Source organism: Kogia breviceps, chromosome 8, assembly GCF_026419965.1.
Source record: "Kogia breviceps isolate mKogBre1 chromosome 8, mKogBre1 haplotype 1, whole genome shotgun sequence".
Taxonomy (NCBI): Eukaryota; Metazoa; Chordata; class Mammalia; order Artiodactyla; family Physeteridae; genus Kogia; species Kogia breviceps.
The window spans coordinates 76,568,477-76,592,142 of NC_081317.1; the positions used below are offsets into that span (position 1 = coordinate 76,568,477).

The 23,666-nt window shown below is 37.3% G+C and overlaps 1 non-coding gene across 1 annotated transcript; it reads right to left on the reverse strand.

Moving 5' to 3' along the window:
- Positions 1–207: 207 nt before the first annotated feature.
- Positions 208–371, reverse strand: LOC131762108 (U1 spliceosomal RNA). Its single transcript, XR_009337185.1, has one exon. It is a non-coding gene; the product is annotated as a U1 spliceosomal RNA (small nuclear RNA).
- Positions 372–23,666: the final 23,295 nt, after the last annotated feature.

The window sequence follows — 23,666 nt, forward strand, 5'->3', positions numbered from 1 at the left end:
GGATGGCTAGGTGTCCCACTCTGTAGGAATTTGGTTTATTAATCCCAAATGGCCATTCACACGTACATTCAACACATTGACTTTTTTTTTTTTTTTTTTTGGCAGCGCCCAGGGATGGGAACCACGCCCCCTGCAGAGGAAACTCGGAGTCTTAACCACTGGACCACCAGGTAAGTCCCAACAGCCTGCTTTTAAATGCAGGAAAATCAGAGGAAAGTGCAAATGCAGTCCCCCACTATCACAAATTATGCAGTTGGGTTTCCCACATTTGGGAAAATGGCAGGGGTCAGCACATCCGAAATGCAATGGATAAGCCTTGCCCGGGGAGAACCACCTTCATGATCATGGTATCTCCCCTGACAGGTAAGTATTAACACACTGATTTTTTATTTTAGACAAATGACGTTGCTGGGTGTGATGGTAAATTTTATATGACACCTTGACTGGGCCCAGATGTTTGGCCAAACATTATCCCATTTTTCTGGATATTTCTGAAGGTTTTTTTGTGGATGAGATTGAACACTTAAGTTAGTGGGCTTTGAGTGAAGCAGATTATCTTCCAAAATGGGAGGGGAGGACACTCATCCAATCAGTTGAAGGCTTTAATAGAACAAAGACCAACCTCCCTCAAGCAAGAAAGAATTCTGCCAGTAGATTCACTTTGAACTGCAACTCTTCCCTGGGCCTCCAGCCTGCTGGCCTAACCTGTTAATTTTCAATTTGCCAAGCCTCCACAACTGCATGAGCCAATTCCTTAAAATCAGTCTCAATATCTATATCTATGTCTACATGTCTATATCTACATATATCTTCACATATATCACACATCCTGCTGGTTGTGTTGTTCTGGAGAGCCCCGACTAGTACACTAGGTTATTGGAAATGTGGAAAACATACCTATTTGGATACTTAGTTAAAAACTAGTAACAAGGATATAAGAATATAGCATGGTGATATGAGATTAAGACAAATAAGTGGGTAGATAAATCACTGGAAGAGTTATGAGAATGAGAGAGTGCCTAGGTAGACTTAAGCAGTGGGTAGGACTTGAATTGGGCAGGGACAACAGAGGAAGATAAATAGTCCAGGTAACGCAGGAGCAACGGTGCAGAGGGAGAAATAAGTGTGGAATGATTGCAAGGCAATGAGTAGACCATCCTGAATGAAGCAGAAGATTTTGGTAATAAACACTCACACCTGGCATCCATCCCTGAGTCAAGAGGTGATCAGAATCCAGAGCTCTCTTGTTCTGTGTTCCACAGAAGGAAGACATTGTGTGTGTGAAACCGGGGTGTGTGGCAACCTCAAAGGAAAGGCGTTATGAATTATTCAGAAAGAGAAAATTAAATAATGAGTCCTGTAAGATGGTCTAGTTCAATGTGGATTTTTTTCACCTCACAGGGGTATACAGAATAAGATGAGTAGAGCAAAAAGAAAGTGGAAATAACCAATCAGCCAAACATAGCTAGAGAAATAGTTCTGGGACTCACAGCATGTGCACCTGATGCGAGAGGGGCTCCTGAAGGAGGGATAACGCAAGATTTCCACCTGTGAGAGGGAGCCCTGTTGCCAGAGTCGTTTACTGCTCTTTCTGCAACTAGGCTAATCTTTTGCGTTGTTTCTTTCTTGCTCTCAGGAAAAGAACTTGGAGAGAATTCTACTGTAGTTAATGTCTGGGAAAAGTTATTTCTTTTATGTGCACTGTGGTGCTTGCTGCCATAAAGGCAGTGATTTAGCCAACTCTGAAGTTGCCGGTCTGATTTGTCACTCAGTGTGCTCAGTTTACAGAGGCGAAGAACTGAGCTGTCCCTCATGGGGAGGTGGAGAGCGCATTTCCTACTGGCTGCTATAGGCAGGAGTTCATTTGTTCCAGGGGTCCCAAGTGCTCGAAACAACAGATTAGAGAGTTTATACTAGTGGTATTTAACTCTTGGCATTAATTTAAAGTGGCATGCTGCATCATTTGGGCAAGTATGGGTAGAATTGAGGTGTAGATAGTTCTGGAGAGTAGGCTGTGAAAATCTTTCTACAACTTTTTCACGTGTTTATGATGTAAAAGTTTATTTTCGTGACACTGATATAATTTGGGAGCAAAAGAAATAGCATCTGTTAAAACAATTGAGTAGCATCTTGCATTCAGTTGCTGAGGAAGTAGTGAGTGTTTACCATTATTCTGCTGGGTCAAAATGTATATTAAATTCATAAAATATACAGGCACCAGGTTCAGCAGTCTACCTGCCTTTATTGTTACCTTACAACAACTGTGTATTTAACCTTTAATGAATTTTACTGAGCACTTTATGTCGGTTGCTGGGAACAGCTGGGGACAAAAAGAGATGAAATTCCTGCTCTCTTGGAGTTTACATTCCAGTCACTTAGAGAGACAATAATCAAAAATAGAATGTAAGTTCTACAAAGGCAGGGGTTTATGGGCTTTTCTTTTTAATCCACTTTTAAGGCTACATCAACTATAACAGTACCTGACACATATATATACTCAATGATATTTGTTAAATGATTGAAAGGTGAGAAGAGTGAAAATTAGAGATATTGGGTTGCTTGTTCATGGACCTCTATGCCTAGAAAATACACATGCCTTCTAGATATTATTTCTTTTCTTAATATTCTACTTATACATTTGTCTCCAAATGAGGAAAATTATAGTTTTACGGCTCAAGCCTTTCCCCATATGTTCACTTGCCTGAATTTTGAGATTTTTTTTTTGTTAATTTTGTTACTTTGGGTATCACTATCTTACATTTCCATTGAAACCATCCCTTTGAGCTGGTTAAGAAAATTCTAACACCAAAAACAATTTCTGAAGCACTGTCTATGTAACACACATTCTTTTATGTGTAGGAGATAGAAAAAGGAAACAATCAAAACAGAGTCCTTGCCTCTGCTAGAGTGGGGGAGATAGGAAAAAAAAACCAGGATAAAAGGATAAATATATATAATAAATGACATATTAACAAGTTCGATGAAGCAAACAAAACAGGGAAATGTGATAGCGAGACAAGAGGAAGCTGATGGTCAGGGAGGACCTCTCTGAAGTGGTAACATTTGAATTGAGATGAGACTTGAATGATGAAAAAGAGCCAGCTATGAAAGGACATTTTGGAGAAGTGTCAGAAGAAGGAACAGTGAGGGAAAGGAAAGAGCTTCACTTTTAAGCTGACAGAAATATTGCCATTTTGGAAGGGGCACAGTTGGTATAGGTAGCTAAACCGAACTACCCAGATAGATGAGAAAGCAATTTGGATTTTATTTTAATTGAAATTGGAAGGCTTTACATGGCTCCGTGTTGGTGAGTGAAAAATCACTCTGGCTGCCATTAGGATGGACAGAGAGCATCAAAATTGCCATCAGGACGACAACCAAAAGGTTGTTTTAGTAATTTCAGGCAAGAGTTAGTGGTGGAAATAAAGAGACACAGTCAGAGAAGAGTTATATTTTGAAGCTACATTAGACAGAATTATTGGTGGGTTGGATATAAATAGGGTGTGAAGAAAGTAATCAAAGATGACTCTAGGTTTGTGGCTGAGTAACAGGTTGGGAGCTGATTCAGTAACAATGAAGAAGATTTGAGAATGGGATGGTATATAATCATGAGCAAAAAGAATCAATCGTTCTGTTTGACTATTTTAAGTTTTCAATGACATTAATGCCAAATGAAGATTTATACTGCAAATTTATATTGCAAAGTAAGGAATAAGCATTGAATTTATGGAGATGATATGATGTGAATCTGGAAGCAGAAGTGATTTTAGAGAGAAAAATTTCAAAGTCCTCAATGTAGAGACTGAATGAGGTCACTCTGAGGGAGGGTATAGATTATAGATGGAGGTAGCAAGCGCAGAAAAAGGAGTCCATCAATGTTTCAGTGTTTAAAACAGGCACAAAAGTCAAGGATCCAGAAACAGAAACTGGGGGTATCCTGACAAACCAGTTATGAAAGGAAACTGTTACAATGAAAAAGAGTGACATTAGAACATGTCAGCAGGATTTTTCAGTTTTAACAGAAGGAAAAATATGTAGAACTATCAGGTAGGTTAAGGTAATTAGTAAAGAAAAAATGAAGTGTTGGATAGATTTTCTGTATGAGATTTATGGCTAAGTCATTTGTTGCGTAGGAGTCAGTTACAGAATTATGCCAGGTTAGAGGAGAGAGTGTAAAATAGTCATAATAAAGAGTGAGAAGTACCCAGGATACATTATAGGACTGAAACAGGAGGGAAGAGGGCAGGGCACAACCTTTAAAAGAATGACATAGCCATAGGACATGACAAAAACTGGTTAGAACCAACTAGGTCCAAGATGGCGGAAGATTTGACTTCCGGTGTACCTTGAGCCTTATTATACGCTCATTGTAACACATCAGCATGCTAAATGACACACTCATCAGTGCCATGACAGTTCTGAGGCTAACCATAAAAGACCAAAAAGTGGGCGGCAGCCCAGTTCTTGGAAATCCCCGCCCCTTCCCCCAAATAGTTAGAATAATCCTCCTATTCATTAGCCGATGAAATTACCCAGCTCATAGAAACTAACCACACTGTATCTTGGCACCTGTTGCCTTCTGAGATGGCCCATACTCTGTGGAGTGTGTTTCTCTCTAAATAAATCCACTTCTTACCTATCACTTTGTCTCTCACTAAATTCTTTCTGCTATGAGACATCAAGAACCTGAGCTTCATTAAGTCTTGAGACTAGGTGTGTGATCTCAGTTAAAAGACTGTGGGTTCAGCAAAGGAAACCATAAACAAGACAGAAAGACAACCCTCAGAATGGGAGAAATATTTGCAAATGAAGCAAGTGACAAAGGACTAATCTCCAAAATATACAAGCAGCTCGTGCAGCTCAATATCAAAAAGCAAACAACCCAATCCAAAAATGGGCAAAAGACCTAAGTAGACATTTCTCCATAGAAGATATACAGATTGCCAACAAACACATGAAAGAATGCTCAACATCACTAATCATTAGAGAAATGCAAATCAAAACTACAATGAGGTATCACCTCACAACAGTCAGAATGGCCATCATCAAAAAATCTAGAAACAATGCTGGAGAGGGTTTGGAGAAAAGGGAACCCTCTTGCACTCTTGGTGGGAATGTAAATTGATAGAGACACTATGGAGAACAGTATGGAGGTTCCTTAAACATTAAAAATAGAACTACCATATGACCCAGCAATCCCACTACTGAGCATATACTCTGAGAAAGCCATAATTCAAAAAGAGTCATGTACCACAATGTTCATTACAGCGCTCTTGACAATAGCCAGGACATGGAAGCAACCTAAGTGTCCATCGACAGATGAATGGATAAAGAAGATGTGGCACATATATACAATGGAATATTACTCAGCCATAAAAAGAAACGAAATTGAGTTATTTGTAGTGAGGTGGATGGACCTAGAGTCTGTCACACAGAGTGAAGTAAGTCAGAAGGAGAAAAACAAATACCGTATGCTAACATATATGTATAGAATCTAAAAGAAAAAAAAAAGAAATGGTTCTGAAGAACCTAGGGGCAGGACAGGAATAAAGATGCAGACGTAGAAAATGGACTTGAGGACACGGGGAGGGGGAAGGGTAAGCTTGGACAAAGAGAGTGGCATGGACATGTATACACTACCAAATGTAAAATAGCTAGCTAGTGGGAAGCAGCTGCATAGCACAGGGAGATCATCTCGGTGCTTTGTGACCACCTAGAGGGGTGGGATAGGGAGGTTGGGAGGGAAATGCAAGAGGGAGGGGATATGGGGATATATGTATATGCATAGCTGATTCACTTTGTCATACAGTAGAAACTAACACAACAATGTAAAGCAATTATACTCCAATAAAGATGTTAAAAGAAAAAGAAAAAAGACCATGGGTTCAAGTCTCAATCTGGGTTATACGGTTTCAGGACAATGAAAGTTCAGATATCCATTTGAGTTTTTCAGTCATAAATTTGAAGGAAGACCTATCCGAATAATTTAGTTTCAATTTCCTAAGGCTATATTCAGTATCTTGAGCATAGAAATAGATTTTTATAATTTAATCTGAGTTGGGGATTTTGTAGGTATATACAATGGAGGGAAATAAGGGTTGAGTTGGTTAAGCATGCTTGTGAAACAGTGGATAAAACGCTAGACCTTGGAGCCAGTATAGATAGGAGAGAAGTATAAAAAAGAATAGGTTGTTGGATAGTGAAGAAGTGGATTCCGTTTCTCACAAAAGGAGATCATTTCTGGACTAGGAATACTAGTGTAAGTGATCTGAAAGGAGAGGAGGGTAATGGAATGTTGGAAGCCCATACCCATACTTGTACCTGATGTGTGTTATTGGTGAATCCTAGGTCTAGTATCCGATCATGTGAGTGGCACGGTAAGGTTGATCTGAAGAAAAGGATCAGTGGAGATAAGGATGTCAAGGAAGTTGGAATTCAGGGTGTTGTGATTATGACAGGAGTCGTGGAGGAAAGGAAGGTAGTGAGAGAGCTGCTAAATGAATCATGAATTACGTTGCAGGGCTTAATACAAGGAAGAGAAACTGGTGGTTTCAAGAAAGAGAAAACCTAGGAGAGGTAAAGGGTTGTCAAAACATGATGACACATATATCAGAGAAAACGAAATTATTGAAGGCTGAGGAGAGAAATAGTTTGAAAGTGACAATGTTGGATAACTACCCAAGACAGTCCTACTTTATGCCTATTATCTTGGTATGATTTTTATTACCTCTCTTTATTTTAAAAAATGTTCTAATTTTAAATGGTCACCTAATAAAAAGATATTCCTCTTATCTCCCTGAACTACATGATGTATGGATAAGGAAAAAAACCCACCTTTACCTAAAGGGTATGTAAGGTCCCTCTCCTCAGGGGACAGTCACATTTCTGTCAAAACCAGCAGGTAAAGAAACTATTTAGAGAACAGGTTGAGAATATAGGCACCCTTACTGATAATATCTTGAGAGCTTCAAAACATAGCCAAGAGCCTTGGGAGCTGGAGAATAAATGGCTGGTGAGGTCATATTAGGGGGTGCATAGAACAGGGTGAAGGGGATCTCTGAGGTTTGGATTCTTGATGGTGAGTGGTCAGAGAAGAAGATAATTGAACACCTCAGGGTGGTGGCTGGTTTCATGCAAAAATGTAGACTTTTTGGCAAGTAGGATTATGCAGTGATTAGAGACAGTGAATATGTTGGTGGCTAATCATGCTTTTGGAAAGGGACTACTTCAGAGGAACAATGGATAGAGACCTAAATTCTGTTACTTTGAGTCACATCATAGCAAGGAGCTAAACCCCATCACTGAATTATCCTCTTGATTTATGCATTCATTGATTCATTTATTCATTAAATAACCAGATATGGATTGCTGTGTTGAATCATGGCAATATATATTCCTAGATAGAGTAAATTCTTCCAGAGTACGATCAAAAGGTGAAACTTTACCATAAGAAAAATTAAAAGATAAATATCATAAAACATTATTTCATATTGTTAATATCATTATGTTAATGACTACCATTTATTGAATGCCTACTGTAGCCTAGGACTGTCTAAACAATAAGTCCCTATTTAATCCTGTCAACAATGTCATAGAGTAGACATTTATTATCCATCTTTTACAAATGAGGGGTTAGGAAGTAATTTGCTCAGTGTCATTCAATTTGACACACACTCAAAACACAAAGTGCTCTGTTCAAAAAGGTGGGCTGTTTCTCTTAGCAGAGAATATCAGGGAAGGTCTTTAGTAGATAATGGCCTTTGAGTTAGGCCTTGAAATACAGATATATTTGGAATGGGAAAGGGGCAACACAACCAAAGATCAAGGTGATTTTCAGGGGGCATTTATATGAAACAATAAAATAATTAATTTGGCTGGATGCAAGAGGGTGAAAAGCATGAGTGAGAATAAGACAAACACATATTAAGACCAAAATGCACGTCAATATATGCATTTAACATAAAAATCCCTTCTAGGAAATAAGAAAAATGAAGTAATTCATGAACTGTTTAGCAACATAGCATTTTTAGAAATCCTAATCTATGTTTGTTTATTTTTTTCCCTCAGCTGCTATTTCTACCCTTTTCCATTCCCTGCTTTCAAGCAGTTGGCTCTGTTTCTGATTTCAAAATTGTAAGTCCTCGAGTAGTGTAGAGAAATAGTTTGGGGAATGGATAATGTGTTTCATTCAGTTACGAAAGGACAATAACTTTTCCTGGACAAAGAATAAATGCCTCCCAAGCTGTGTGGAGGAAAGTAGGAGAGACAAGGAGAGGAGGCATGCACGTGGGACTGACAGCCGTGTCGGGGACATGCCATGATGCCAAAGACGAAATCCTATCACTGTCAGAGGGTCCATGGGCAGACAGTTCTGGCAGAGGATCAGGGCAGCCTAAAAGATAGAGTCAAATGTGGCCAAACGAATAAAGAAATACTAGATAGGGAGGGAACATGTGGACCTAAAAGGTTATGTTGGCTTTGAGGTTGGCCCCTGTGACATAGCATGGGGTGATAAAGGACTCAAGATATGTATGTGCCTTCTCAATACCCTCTGCAAGCCCAAGTAGCTTAAATAGAGGCCTTGGATAGAGGTAGTGGGGAGGGGAGGAGGGGAGGGACCTCAAGAAAGACTGATATTCACGTTTCTTACATGTCTAGTGTGATGGGTAGGGGGCTTGAACATAAATTAAGCTATAGAAAATAAAGATCTATTTCTTAAACATCTGAATCTGTGAACTGATTCCTATCAACAGTTTCTAATTTTTCAGCCTGTATTAGTTAGGCTAGGCTAGTATAAGATGTGGCAAGAAATAAACCCAGAAATCTCAGTGGCTTAACATAACAAACATATAATTTTCTCTCCAAGTAGACTGGGATGTGGCTGAGCAGCCCTTTTCCCTCTTGTAGTTACACCACTAGAAACATGAAAAACGGGAGCTTCCCTCTTTCTTTGCTACTGAAGGGAAGAAGTCGATGGGGAAAGCACGCTAGTTCTTAATCGCTCCAGCCTGGAAGCCTCGTACATCATTTCCTTTCACCTATCCTTATCCTGCACTAGTCGTGTGGCCTCCAACTAACAGTGAGAGGGGCCAGGGACAGTGAGAAATACGGTGGAGCATGGATACTTGGGTGAGCGTCAATCATCTGTTACCCACAGACCATGCAGTTAGACAAAGGAGACATTCTATTTTACCTGCTGCGTTGCAAATACTTCACTTCTTCCAGTGAAGTGCTATTTTCATTCCTGGGTCAGGGCTTTGTGAATCTATGATTCTTGCTTTCTGAACTCAAAGAATGTCCCCCGAAGTCCATTTGTATGTTCCAGGCAATGTTTCCATTCCCTTTCCTCTCCTCTTTCTGCCCCTCCTCCTCTAGAAAAGTTACAGGACTAATGAAACCGGGTTTATTGTGTGATTTGAAGAAAATCCTCATCAATTGCATTTCAGAATTGGTATTAAAATTTAAAATCCAGAGCCCTTTAATAGTTGTCCCAGCAATTTAATGGCATGTTGTTTTTAGTCTGTCATTTGGACTAACAACTGAATTGAATTGCAGCAAATCATCAATTTGATTTCTACGAACTTCTTACTACTACTACAAAATATCTTTGCATTTAATGTACTAGTATGGCATAAAGGCATCGTTTAGGATTATTTCCTGAGGAGTAAAGCAAGGACCATTTCAGAGCCTATAAAACATAAGATATTCTTTTGGTCTGCAATTTATTTTCATACTCTGCAGATATACTCTGTAAACACAGCAGAAGCACACATAAGATTGTCAGAGTGTCCCTTAATGCTGGTTTCTCTCTCTGTCTTGAGAATTCCATCTTGTTAAACTTATCTGACATTGGGTTAAAACTCTCACCAAACAATGCGTTATACCTGAGGATACCGGAGTTTTATTTGCATCTAATAAAAGTTTTGTTTTGTTTTGTTTTTAAAGCAAATGTCCTATGATGCCTCGTCACAGAGTTAGGTGTTTTTTTTAGGCTGCATTGGGTCTTCGTTGCTGCACGTGGGCTTTCTATAGTTGCAGTGAGCGGGGACTATTCTTCATTGTCGTGCATGGGCTTCTCATTGCGGTAGCTTCTCTTGCTGCTGAGCATAGGCTCAGGCACCTGGGCTTCAGTAGTTGCAGCGTGCAGGCTCAGTAGTTGTGGCTTGTGGGCTCTAGCGTGCAGGTTCAGTAGTTGTGGTGCACGGGCTCAGTAGTTGTGGTGCACGGGCTTAGTTGCTCCACGGCATGTGGTATTTTCTCAGACCAGGGATTGAACCCGTGTCCCCTGCATTGGCTGGCAGTTTCTTAACCAGTGCACCACCAGGGAAGTCCCAAAAGTTAAGTTTTAACTGATTTGTCAGTGACTCTATTCAGTGACCCTTACTAGTATCTTCTTTTAATCTTACAGTATAGGCTCTTATTGCAGCATACAATATAAGAAGAATATTGTATTAATTTGTTGATTTGATAGTGAAATTCTTCCTAGTGATGCAAATGTATGTAAATGAGCATCTAAATTCTGCTCTGAACATTCTGCTATTTCAGAATTGAGTTATAAAAAGGAATGAGAGTGAGAGAGAGTGAGAGAGAGAGGAGAATTATAAAAAAGAAGAACAAGAAAAGAGGGAAAGACCATAGATTGCTACAGTCTTTTTTTCTTCACTTATAAAGCTGTGCAAGTTATTACCCTATTGGTTTTAAAAAATCGTCAGGTTAACACTACTAAATGATTGTCATTCATCATATCAGAGAATTTGGCATATAGGTTTGGATGGTTTATTGTGCTGTGTGCTACTGATAAATCTACAAACACAGCAACTGTCACTATCTCTTTCAAATTCAGATTCATTTTCCATATGCTGAGTGTTTTTTAAAAAAAATATTTGGCTAGTACAAGTTTTGCCTGGCTAAATTGAACTTGTTTGAATAGTAAGTATTTTAGGAAACAGAAGGGACAAGGTATTTATAAGGGTACCTTGGGATATCAGCTTAAATTTCTTTGGATCATAAGCATCATTGTTTGGCAACACAAATTATTACCCCTTTGTACAGTGATTAGGTATTGAAGGGTTGAAGAATGGATGTTAAGTGGAGCGATGCTTAAAACTGGCATATTGGCCCAAGTTGTTTTATTCTTTTACCACTTACATATGCCAGTAAGCTTAGTTGCTTTGATATTTTTCAGTATTGAATTTATGCAAGGAGTAAGATATATAGAAATGATTTTCCTTCAGATCAGTTTGCCATCTGATCAATAGTTTATGTTACTTGGTTGAGATTTCCCATTAAAAAGATGCTCATCTACTGCCTGGCTTGCTCTAACATTCTTAACAGTATTCTTTCGGCTTGTGAATGGTCTACTATACCTTCTTATCCCTGTGGACTACACTTTTTAAATTGTTCATCATTTAAGCAGCTCCATTCATTGATGTGATAGCTCAGTCTTTTTTGTTTGTTTGTTAATTTTTTAATTGAAGTATAGGTGATTTACAATGTTGTGTTAGTTTCAGGTGTACAGCACAGTGATTCAGTTATAAATATAAATATATATATTCTTTTCCAGATTCTTTTCTGTATAGATCATTATAAAATATTCAGTATTCTTCCATATGCTATACAGTTGTTCCTTGTTGGTTATCTATTTTATGTATAGTAGTGTGTATATGTTAATTCTGAACTCCTAATTTATCCCTCCCCTCCCACTTTCCCCTTTTGTAACTATAAGTTTATTTTCTATGTCTGTGGGTCTATTTCTGTTTTGTAAATAAGTTCATTCGTATCATTTTTTTTAGATTCCTCATGTAAGTGATATATGATATTTGTCTTTGGCTTACTTCACTTGGTATGTTAATCTCTAGGTCCATCCATGTTGCTGCAAATGGCATTATTGAATTCTTTTTTATGGCTGAGTAATATTCCATTGTGTATATATATATATATATATATATGTATATATATACATAGCACATTTTCTTTACCCATTCATCTGTCAATGGACATTTAGGTTGTTTCCATGCCTTGGCTATTGTAAGTAGTTCAGCCTTTCTTCTTTGAGATTATTTAATGAGGGATTATCTTTGCTAAACCTGTCTTATTGTAGAAGAATTTTAGAACTTCTGTTATGATTTTTTTCATTAGTTTAATATTGCCACATTTTAAAGAAAATGAATGAGCTGAAATAACAGGTTTATATTTCTGCTGTCTACTGGCATCCATCACAATGTTTGAAACATATTGACCTTTTTTTTTTTGCTCTGTAGATAACACCCTGAAGCTCCAACTTAGTGGTGGGTCAATTAAACTCCATGAAATATGGTCAGTACCCTGTAAGTATCTCCCTTCACATATAACTGCCAAGTTATTGATATTTTACATGTTCTTACTAGATAGCTTTCCCTCTGAATGTATTGTAGTTTTCAATATGTATTTTCATTGATTACTTTAAATCATGTATTTTATGACTGAGATATCAAAGTTCATTAATGGGGCCAATGGCCTCAGTTTAGCCTTTATCTAATTTTTGTTATTCTGTTAAGATTCTGTGGTTTGGTTTGACTCTTCTAACTTAAGTGTTCTTATTTATTTCTGTCAAGGTTTGCATTTCTCTGAATTGTGAAACTTTTGAATCACGTTTCAATACCACCTATACATCTTCAAACCTCAAATCAAGTTTCCTTTATGGGGAATTCCCCGACGGTCCAGTGGTTAGGACTCCTCTCTTTCACTGCTGAATGCCCGGTTCAATCCCTGGTCTGGTAACTAAGATCCCACAAGCTGGGCAGCACAGCCAAAAAAAAAAAAAAAGTTTCCTTTATGGGACTATTTTGCTGCTAAGATGAAGAAAAAAAAGAAAAGAAAGGTTTTTGAAAAAGAAAAAAAAGTGTATCTAAAACTTCCAAATTAGATTCAGAGATTTGTTTCCTTTAACTTATAATAATGAATAACAAAAATAGTATGCATTTGGCATCTGTAAATGGTTCACTTTATCACAATTGAATGAATTCCTTTAACATTTCTGAATCTGATTTTTGAAAAGGTAAATCCGGAGACTTGTATCTCTTAAGTATATTTTCAAATAGGAAAGAGTGTTGTGGTTTTTTTTTTTTTTTTAGTAAGCATAATATATGGAAAGATCAAAGGCATGGGAGAAAGACTTGACTTTAAATTTTAACTTCATAATCTACCATGTTATAATCTTAAAATACTATCTCCTTTGAGTCTTAGATTCTCAATATCTACTTAGGAATAATAATAATATCTATTTTTCAGGGTTATTGAGAGGTTTAAATTAGAAAATATATGGGAGCTCAAATATTATTAAAATTTTCTTCCACTCTTCTCTAGCCTATTCCTGCTTCACTTTCAAATCTGTTTTATGTAATAATTTGTATTTAATTTCTTAGCTACAGACCAGAAATTTCAGTGGTATGTTGGTAAATTTTAACAACTGGTTCTTTAGAGGAAAGAAGGCCTGATTTGTAGTGTTTATTAATTTCTGTGGTATAAATACTCCCACCATGGGCAATTAGAAGCTACCAAAGTAATGTCACTGAAGGAAGAGTTAAGAAGAGAAACAGACAATGCCCTCTAGCAGTCTGGTTGGAGTGGGCCTCCGCACACCACTAATGCTTAGGACCTAGGGCTGAATTCTTCTGTGTCTTCTCCACAGTCCCCTCAAAGGTAAATGGAAAGAGGGGAGATGAAAAAGAATCAGTTTGGCAAGTGAGAGATTAAGATAAATAACAAAGAGGCAGTCTCTTGATGGATTATTTACAGGTTCCAAGAGTAATATGGTAGAAAAACCTGAAAATTTTCACTGCAAATTCTAACTTCTTCGCTGCCTCTCATCCGCTCTTTGTTCTATGCCATTCTAGGTGCTGATTATATGGTTTTAATAATAAAAAAAAAACCCAGTAACTTATTTTCCTTGTCCTTATGGTGTTGGCACTCCAATGGAAGGGTGACTTTAAAGACTTAAACCAAAAAAAAAAAAAGGCATAATTACAAACTATGACGTGTGTTACGATGGAAGTGAACTGAGTGCTAAGGCAGGAAACAGCAGGTTGAGGACTGTAGTTAAAGCAGTAAATGGAACTTCTGAAGACTTCTTTTGGGGAGGTTTGAAATTATGGACTCAATTTCTTTAATAGTAAAGGGCTATTCGAATTATCTATTTCATCTTGGGTGAATTTTGGTAGTTTGTATTTTCTGAGAAATTAGTCCATTTTGTCTGTTCCTAAAACAAACAAAACCAGGGAGTCAGTAAACTTGAGGTCAAGAGGAAAAGCATTCATTTCTTAACTGAAATATTATTCAAAATATAGGTTATTACTATATGCAAATTTTTGTGTGTTCATTCATGTAATTAGATTTTGATGTCTATGATAAGGGAATCCAATCCATTCTCCATTGTGGTCCCTTGTCATTTGGACAAATATAAATCGAGACCCATTTACAAGTAAAAGTCCTATCTTCAATTTATATATTCCCCTTTAAGGAATGAGAAGAAAAACCTCAAAACTTTTAAAAATTAACAATTTAGGGACATATGTTTTTATCAAGAGATAATTAAACATTTCTTTTATTTTTCCAAAGTATTATAGTTTACATTTTATATTTAAGTCCATGATCCATTCATTTTGAGTTAATTTTTGTATAAGGTGTAAGACTTAGGTCAAGGTTCACTTTTTCTTTCCTGCCTGCCTGCCTGCCAATAGATTTCTAATTGCTCTATCACCTTTTGTGCACATTTGTCAAAAATTCAATTGAGAATATTCGTGTGGATTTATGATTTCTATTGTCTCCATTGTTCTGTCCATACCTCCACCAATATTATACAATCTTTATTATTGTAGCTAATATATAAAAGCCTTGAAGTGAGACTGATTGCTCCCACTCTGCTCTTTTTAAAGTTGTCTTAGCTGTTCCAGTTCCTTTGAAATTCCGTATAAATTTTAGAGTAGTATTGTTTTATGTACAGAAAAATCTTCCTGAGATTTTGAAAGAAACTGTATTAAGTTTATGTATTAGTTTGGGAAGGACTGACATCTTTACTTTTTTATTTTTTATTTTTTTTTTGCGGTATGCGGGCCTCTCACTGTTGTGGCCTCTCCCGGTTGCGGAGCACAGGCTCCGGACGTGCAGGCTCAGTGGCCATGGCTCACGAGCTTAGTTGCTCCGCGGCATGTGGGATCTTCCCGGACCAGGGCACGAACCCGTGTCTCCTGCATCAGCAGGCAGATTCTCAACTACTGCGCCACCAGGGAAGCCCTGACATCTTTACTAAGTTGAGTTTTCCAAACCATGAATAGGACACCTGTCCATTTATTTGATTTTTTAAAGATTCTTCATAAGCACTCTTTAGTTTTCAGCCTACAAGTCCTGTTTATGTTTTGATAGACTTACACTTATTTTTTGAGTATTATAAATATTTTTGAATATTATAAACAGTATAGGTGAAATTTAAATTTCAGTGTCCAATTGTTTATTGCTACCATATATAAATACAATTGACTTCTATATGTCTATCTTTTATGTCCTTACTGAACTCATTAACTACTTTGGGAAGTGTTTTAGTTTTCCTTGTAATTTTTCTATGTAGACAACCATATCATCTGCAAATAGGGACAGTTTATTCCAATTATTCCTTTCAGGTCTGTACGTATTTTATTTCCTTTTATTGCCTTATTTCATTATCTAGAACTTCCAGCTCTATGTTTAATAAGATGGTGAGAGCAGACATGTTTGTCTTGTTTCTAATCTTAAGGAAGGTGCAGTCAATCTTTCATCATTAAGTATGTTGTCTGTAAGATTTTGTAACTTGCTTTTTATCAAGTTGAGAAATTCCCCTCTATTTCTATTTTTTCTAAGAGTTTTCATCACACATGAGCATAAATTTTGTCTAGTGCTTTTCCTGCATCAATTGATTTGATTATGTGATTGTTCTTCTTGAGCCGTTAATATGGTAAATAACAATAATTGATTTTGGAATATTGAACCAACCTTCCATGCTGGAATAAATCCCACTTGGTCATGATGTATAATTCATTTTATATATTGTTGAATTCTACTTGCTAATATTTTGTTAAGGATTTTTGCATTTATATTCTTGGGGGATATGCCTCTGTAGTTCTATTTTTGTTCTGTCTTTGCTTTTGAAACCAGAGTAAAACAGGCTTTATAAAAGGAATAGGAGTCTTCCCTTTCTGTTTTTGTAGGAGAAATTGTGTAGAACTGGTGTTAATTCTTCTTTAAAAGTTTGGTAGAACTCTTCAGTGAAACCAACTGGACCTGGAGACTTCATTTTTGAAAGTTTTTTTTTTTAATACTTCAAGAGCTTTATAAATGATCTGTCAACTATCATTTGTAACAATATATTATTGTCACATTTACTGACAGAGTTCACTTGCTTAAAAGAATATCTGGTGAGGTAAACAGTTACTATACAGGGGGTTTTATCCATGAATCCCCTATCTGTGTACCTGAGATAAATTTACACAAGGGTCCAGATACCTTGTAACAAGAGGGTAAAAAAACATCTGCTAAACTTTTATGTTCATTAAAAATGTTTAATACATTTCTTGGGCACAAGTAACTGGTGTTTCTGTAGGCGGTGAGAAGGGTGATGGATTTTTGGTAGCTAACTTAGCTCAAGGGCACCCACTGTTGGTACAGTGAGTGCAGTGACTTGGATAGATGGAACTTGATTTTTGGTGAAGGGTGGTATGTTGCTATGTCTTTGAAATCTGTGATGCTCTTTTGCTTATGTATTACTCAATTTCTAGATCATGCTTCCTCCTTTCTCTTCACCAGTGAACTTCTTGGGGATACCTCCCCATTTCCAAGTTCCCTCTCTTTCAAAAGAGGTGCCTCTCCTAAGACGGCCATGTCTGGTTGTACACATGTTCAAGCCCTTTCCTCCTACTGCCCAGATCTATTAGTTCTATTCTCAGTGCAGTGGTTCTATACTGGGAGTGGGGATAAATTCTTTTCTGAGAATAATCTTGTCTGTGTTTCACCCGTGCTTCATCCTGATACTCTCTCATGTTGCCTGGGCCATCTTGACCTGTCTCTCTGCTCTTATATAGACTCCAAATCTGGCTCTGCTTGCTTTACATATTTTCTCCCACTTATGTAAACAACATTGGTTGTGAGTGGTTTTATTTACTTTCTTTTTTTGCATATTACGGTTTTTGGAGAATGTGTGCCATTTCTTGCAAATGCCTACCTCCTACTCATCTTTTGTGCCTGAAAATAAATATTATTTCTTTCAGGATACCTTCTCTTTTTGTGTACTCCCAGAGTGTAATAGGGAATTACAAATCTGACTCTATATTAGATCTGTTTCTTTTACTTTAACCTTTGTATTCTATTGCTTTTGCTACAAGTTAATCACTAAAGGGTTGTTGCTTATAGCTTAAAGTTAACATAATGTCCTATCTCCGCAAACCCTGCCCTCCATGCCTGAATGTAAAACTAAAGCACCTTTGTTCAGGTCACAGGAAATATCCTGACCCAGCCCACCTGTGAAAGGCTGCAGGAAAGAAGAGATTAACACATCCCATCCCAGAGCCTGGCTGAAACCAGGAGATATCTGCAGCAATTTATGGCCTTTTTACATTACCTGTCCACCTCCCCGGCTCTTTATTCTATAAAAGAAATGAGCATGCAGACCCCAGTAAGATGGTTCTCTGGACATCAGTCTGCCATCTTCTCAGACTCCTGGCTTTCCAAATAAAGTCATTATTCCTTGCCCCAGCACCTGGTCTCCCGTTTTATTGGCCTGTCATGCAGCAAGGAGAATGAGCTTGGACTTGGTAATAAGAGCACTCATCACAGCACTTACCGTACTGAACTGTAACCACCCTTTACCTCTTCTGTAATCCTTCATACAGTTAGCTTACTGAGGAGTGTTTCTCATGGTCATTTTTTCATCCTTTCTATTCAACACAGGGATCAACCTTTATTAGAACCTCAATAACTATTTCTTGAGTGAATGACTGTGTTATTTCTTGGTATGGAACCAAGAGTGGGGCAGTCTGTCTCTGGTGCAGGTAGTAAGGAATGCACATCTGCAGACAATTTCAATACAATAATAAAACCAACCAAAAGTTTGTCTACTTTTTATTATAACAATAGGCCAATATAGGTAAATAATTTCAAGATAAAATAAATATTCCTCTCTATTGGGAGAGACCCCTTTCTCTCTGTAGCACACCACTGTTATTTCCATTATCAGAAAAAGATAGACATTTTGTTATAGCCTAACTCTCAGCCTTCTTCCATACCCTTTCCAAGAGTTAATGCCTGCTAGATAATATTCAGAAAGAAGAGAATTTATTTTATACTTCTTCTAGGGTACAAATGAGATATTACTTCATAATCCTCTGGTACTTTCTTCCTTTCAGCCTCATAATGACAAGCTCACCCTGATGCTAGTCTCTGTCTGCAACTCCTGGATTCAATCACCTCGAAAAAGGAGAGGTATGTAAAGGTGTATCACACCTCCCTTTGCTTCTGATGAGATGGCCTTAAGGTTCTCCTCAGCTTGACTCAACTTTAGAAAGATTTCTTTTTAACTCTAGGCACCTGATCTCCCTTTACTTAGAGCACTTTAGAAAACTTGCAATTGTAAATTCTTTCTCTGCTCCTTTGAGATGTAAATCTTCTACAACCCAGGAATGTTTTTCTCGAGGACCTGGGGGCCATTTCTTTGAAATGTAATCAAGAAAGCCAGTGCCGCTGTGTGCCAGTCTCTGTGGGAGGGTAGGAATCTGACTTCAATGACCACGAGTTATCAAACACTGATGGCCTGATCGCATTGACCAACCTCCCAACCGACGTCCTCCAGCACTTTTCCACTAGCTCACCCCAGTGCTTCAAAACTCTCCTGCCTTTTGTTTCAACGGAGTTGAGTTCAACCTCTCGCCCCTGTTTCAGTAGTCTTTCTCCCCTACTGCAATAATCTTGAATAATGTCCTCCTGTTTAACCAGTCCAGTGCAATTTTTCTTTTACACTTCCATGTCTATTTTCTCTTTATAGAAGCACAATTAAAGTAGTATGACTTTAAACAAAATCCAAATTTCAATAAAAAAAGAAACACAATATAGGGAAAGAAACTATAAACTATATCCTAAATAGGACTTTCTCAATAACAAAAGAAAAGCATTTTCATAATCTCATAGAAGTGTCCACTCACAGATATACCTCACTTGATAACTTTACACTCCTTTATTCAGGTATGCATTTAAAAAACAAAAATGACAATGACAACAAACAGTAAAAGCTCCCCTTTCTTCGAGGTGTCCTGAGGTTTTTTTTTTGTTTTTTTTTTTTTTTTTTTTTTTTTTTGTTTGCGGTACACGGGCCTCTCACTGTTGTGGCCTCTCCCGTCGCGGGGCGCAGGCTCAGCGGCCACGGCTCACGGGCCCAGCCGCTCCGCGACATGTGGGATCTTCCCGGACCGGGGCACGAACCCGTGTCCCCTGTATCGGCAGGCGGATTCTCAACCACTGCACCACCAGGGAAGCCCGCCCTGAGCTTTATAATTGTTATTATTATCTTCCTTTGGGGCAACTTTACCCTTTATAATCAAGATTGTTTTTCCTTTAGTAAGCAACCTTGCTCCCTTCGTACACCTACCATCAAGATGTAGTACATTTCTCCAAGTTATTCAGTTAGTAGTGCTCTGGCACTCTAGGGACAGCCTGGGGACATAAGCACCTTTCATGAAATAGTGCAGGGTATGTGTGGGCACTTCAAGTCAACTCCTCTTAGAGTTTTTACCAACAGCATGAGTTTCAGACATGCTTATTTGTCAACTATGTACAAGGTAACTGCTAAATCTTACACCAAGACACATTTCCCAAATACTAAACATTTATTCTCAGAGACAGTACATTCTAAACCCACTGGAGGAAGAGAAATATATTCCTTTTTGCCTCCATAATTTACAAGGCTGCCACTTTCACAATGAAGTCCGATTTGGGCATTATCATGCAGAACACTGTTAATTCTTTTCCTTTTTTTTTTTTTTTTTTTTTTTTTTCCTGTCTCAGCCACTTTGTGCCTCTTTGATTGGCCAAGAATAAAAAAGGGACACATTCTGGAGTCAAATACCAACTCCCTTTTCTACACAAAGACCTAAGTGTACTTTTGGCAGACTATTTGTAATTCCTGGATTATTTTTAGGTAATAGCCATCTTCAACTCTTTTTTATGGAGGAAAACTTTTTTTATTCTAGTTAAAATAAAACAACAAATACGTGGGTAAGAATTAAGCAGATATTTAGTTATTTTTGTTTTTTCTTTTTTTGTGTGTGTGGTATGCGGGCCTCTCACTGTTGTGGCCTCTCCTGTTGTGGAGCACAGGCTCCGGACGCACGGGCTCAGCGGCCATGGCTCACGGGCCCAGCTGCTCCACGGCATGTGGGATCTTCCCAGACCGGGACACGAACCCGTGTCCCCTGCATCGGCAGGCGGATTCTCAACCAGTGCGCCACCAGGGAAGCCCTGTTTTTTCATTTTAATCAGGAGCTATGAAATTTCTAGATTTTATTTAAGGCTTGGTGTTATAGCTTACTTATTTCTTTACCTTCCAAAATGCCTATTACATGATTCTATATGAACTATCAGGGCCTGTGACTATGATAGGAAACAGTATTTCACTGACAACAACATTCCAATAACATTTGTTAATCACAGTAGTTTTCCAATTGTCTCTATAGGTTTTTGTATTATTATAGCCTTGCCATTATAAAGATACCTATTGTCACTATGCCATAATAACTTTGGATTCTAAAATTGACTTTGGAGAATGAGAAACAGATATCCTTTTATTCCCAAGAAATAGATATCGTTCTGGAATTCACTATGTGCATTTTTTTTGCAATTTGGTTTTTAGAATGAAAATTAATGGACACTGGTAAAAGTGACCAAAAGAAAAAAAAGATGCAGCATTTTAATTTTTAAAATTTTTTTAACATCTTTATTGGAATATAACTGTTTTACAATAGTGTGTTAGTTTCTCCTTTACAACAAAGTGAATCAGTTATACATATATACATATGTTCCCATATCTCTTCCCTCTTGCGTCACCCTCCCTCCCACCCTCCCTATCCCACCCCTCTAGGTGGTCACAAAGCACAGAGGTTATCTCCCTGTGCTATGCGGCTGCTTCCCACTAGCTATCTAATTTACATTTGGTAGTGTATGTATGTCCCTGCCACTCTCTCACTTTGTCACATCTTACCCTTTCCCCTCCCCATATCCTCAAGTCCATGCTCTAGTAGGTCTGTGTTTTATTCCTGTCCTATCACTAATCTCTTCATGTCATTTTTTTTCTTAGATTCCATATATATGTGTTAGCATACAGTATTTGTTTTTCTCCTTCTGACTTACTTCACTCTGTATCACACACTCCAGGTCTATCCGCCTCATTACAAATAACTCAGTTTCACTTCTTTTTATGGCTGAGTAATATTCCATTGTATATATGTGCCACATTTTCTTTATGCATTCATCTGTTGATGGACACTTAGGTTGCTTCCATGTCCTGGCTATCGTAAATAGAGCTGATGCAGCATTTTTATAACTTTCGTTGTTGCTACAGACTGAGAGGACTATGATAATAGCAGTTACATTTAAATAATGTACTTAACTTCTTAATATGATCTCTTAGTTCTTTATCCAACTGTTCATGTTGTGAGAGAGTGGAATTCAAGTGCCAAATTTTAGCTCTGCCCACTGATGACAATATTTGCTTGTCTGTGAGGTGTTTCCAGTTTAGGTTCGATTAGCTTGTCCTATTTATACTAATTTCAAATCTAAACAGTTTTGTGCTGTTTATGCAGAGGAAATGGAAGTATCACTATAACCACTTGATTTTGCTTCCAGATTAAACAGAACATCTATAATCTTCTAAAGACCTAAAAGCCTGCATTATGTCTGGAAATTGTAGTATTTATCTACTATTCCCAGGAGACTATTGGTAAGTAGTAAGAAAGTTGGCTGAATGGTATTCTATCAGCCTTCTAGGACCCTTTCTGACTCTAGGATATAGAAAAAGATATTTTATAGAAGAAACAGGGGCATGATCTTTATATACCCCTTTGGAGATTTATTAATTTATGTATTCCAATGTAATGACAGTTATCTGTGTTTGTGGTGGCTATTCTGGGATTACCTGAAGGTAATCATCATCTTGGATGATCTTCCAAATATTTCATTTTGGATTACAACTTCCAAATATTTCATTTTGGCAGTCAGAAAAAAAGTAAAATGTTTCACTACCATTATCAAGCCAGGTTAAGAGCCATAATTTACATGATTCTCTAATTTGATGAAATTAGTAGGGAACAATGTGATTATTCCATTTCTGCTATTTGCTAATTTTGTGACTTTAGTCTGTGTCTCAGGTTGCTTAGGCAGAAAATGAGAGCGTTGGATTAGATGACATGGTAAACATTCCTAGTGCCTGCTAATACTTATGCATTTTGCCTCATTTGGAAATACGATTATGTCCCCTTAAAGTTAAAAGTAGCCTTATGACTTCTCTGAGTAGTGATATGAGTGCTAAAGTGACATGCATCAATTTTGGTCATGCTATTCTTTCTTGGCACAAGGATTGTGGGAACACATATTCAGGTAAGGAAGCCACAAGATTGAAGGTATCTGAAATGTTAAATTACCCCATGGGAGGCAGCTGTGCTGGGGAATTATCTTGGCTTTGCTTGTATGGTTAATTTTTACCTTGTTAAGCAATGAGATTCTTTTCTAATTTTTACCACAGCATTACCTATACAATTCTGATTAATGTAGATGATTTCTAGAGTGTCTTTCACTACTGTGAATTTGTGAGCCATGATAAAATATGATATAATTCAGGCTACTTTTATTAAATTTTCTTTGAAGCTATTTGACCACTTATTAGGGTTTTAATTTTATATTTAGAAGTACCACATCTTGATCCATGGATTCTTTTTAGTATGACACAATTTCAATTTTGCAATGTCGTTCATTTTTACAGTTTTTGAGCTGAGACCTTCCTGACAAAAAATGAAAAAAAATCAGTATTTACATATATTGATCTATTTAGTATTTATTGTACTATATGAATTTCCTTTTCTTTCTTGAGACGCTAGTGGACTATATATCTCAATATTCCTCTCCAAGGAACACATTCATATGAACTCAGAATACATATCAAAATTCTAGAAGTAAAAATCTTTCATAAAAAGATACTTTGTTTTGCTCAAATGCTATGTCACTTCAAGGAAAATAGAGTTACTTTTCTCACAGTTAGTAAGTAACAATAGAAAGAAGTATAAGTAATCTTATTTTTCCTACATGATCATTCCAGGAATAGTTATTAATGCCAAATTACTATTCATTTCTATATGCGAAAATCGTAACAAACACCAAACTTCCAATGTTTATTGAATGTTTATTCTGCTCCAAAAATATCTACCACATTATGATTATCCTAATTATTACTGCTGTAAGGCACATCTTTTTCTTATCAAATGCCAGTTACGTAAATTCCATTTATTTAATAATCCCTTCTTCCCTACTAATTTCCAGTGTTTCCTCAATTGTACATAAAGTTCTCATTAAACTTGGGTTTAGAGCTGAGTTTTTAAAAGTTAATTTCCTGGTATTATCAGTAC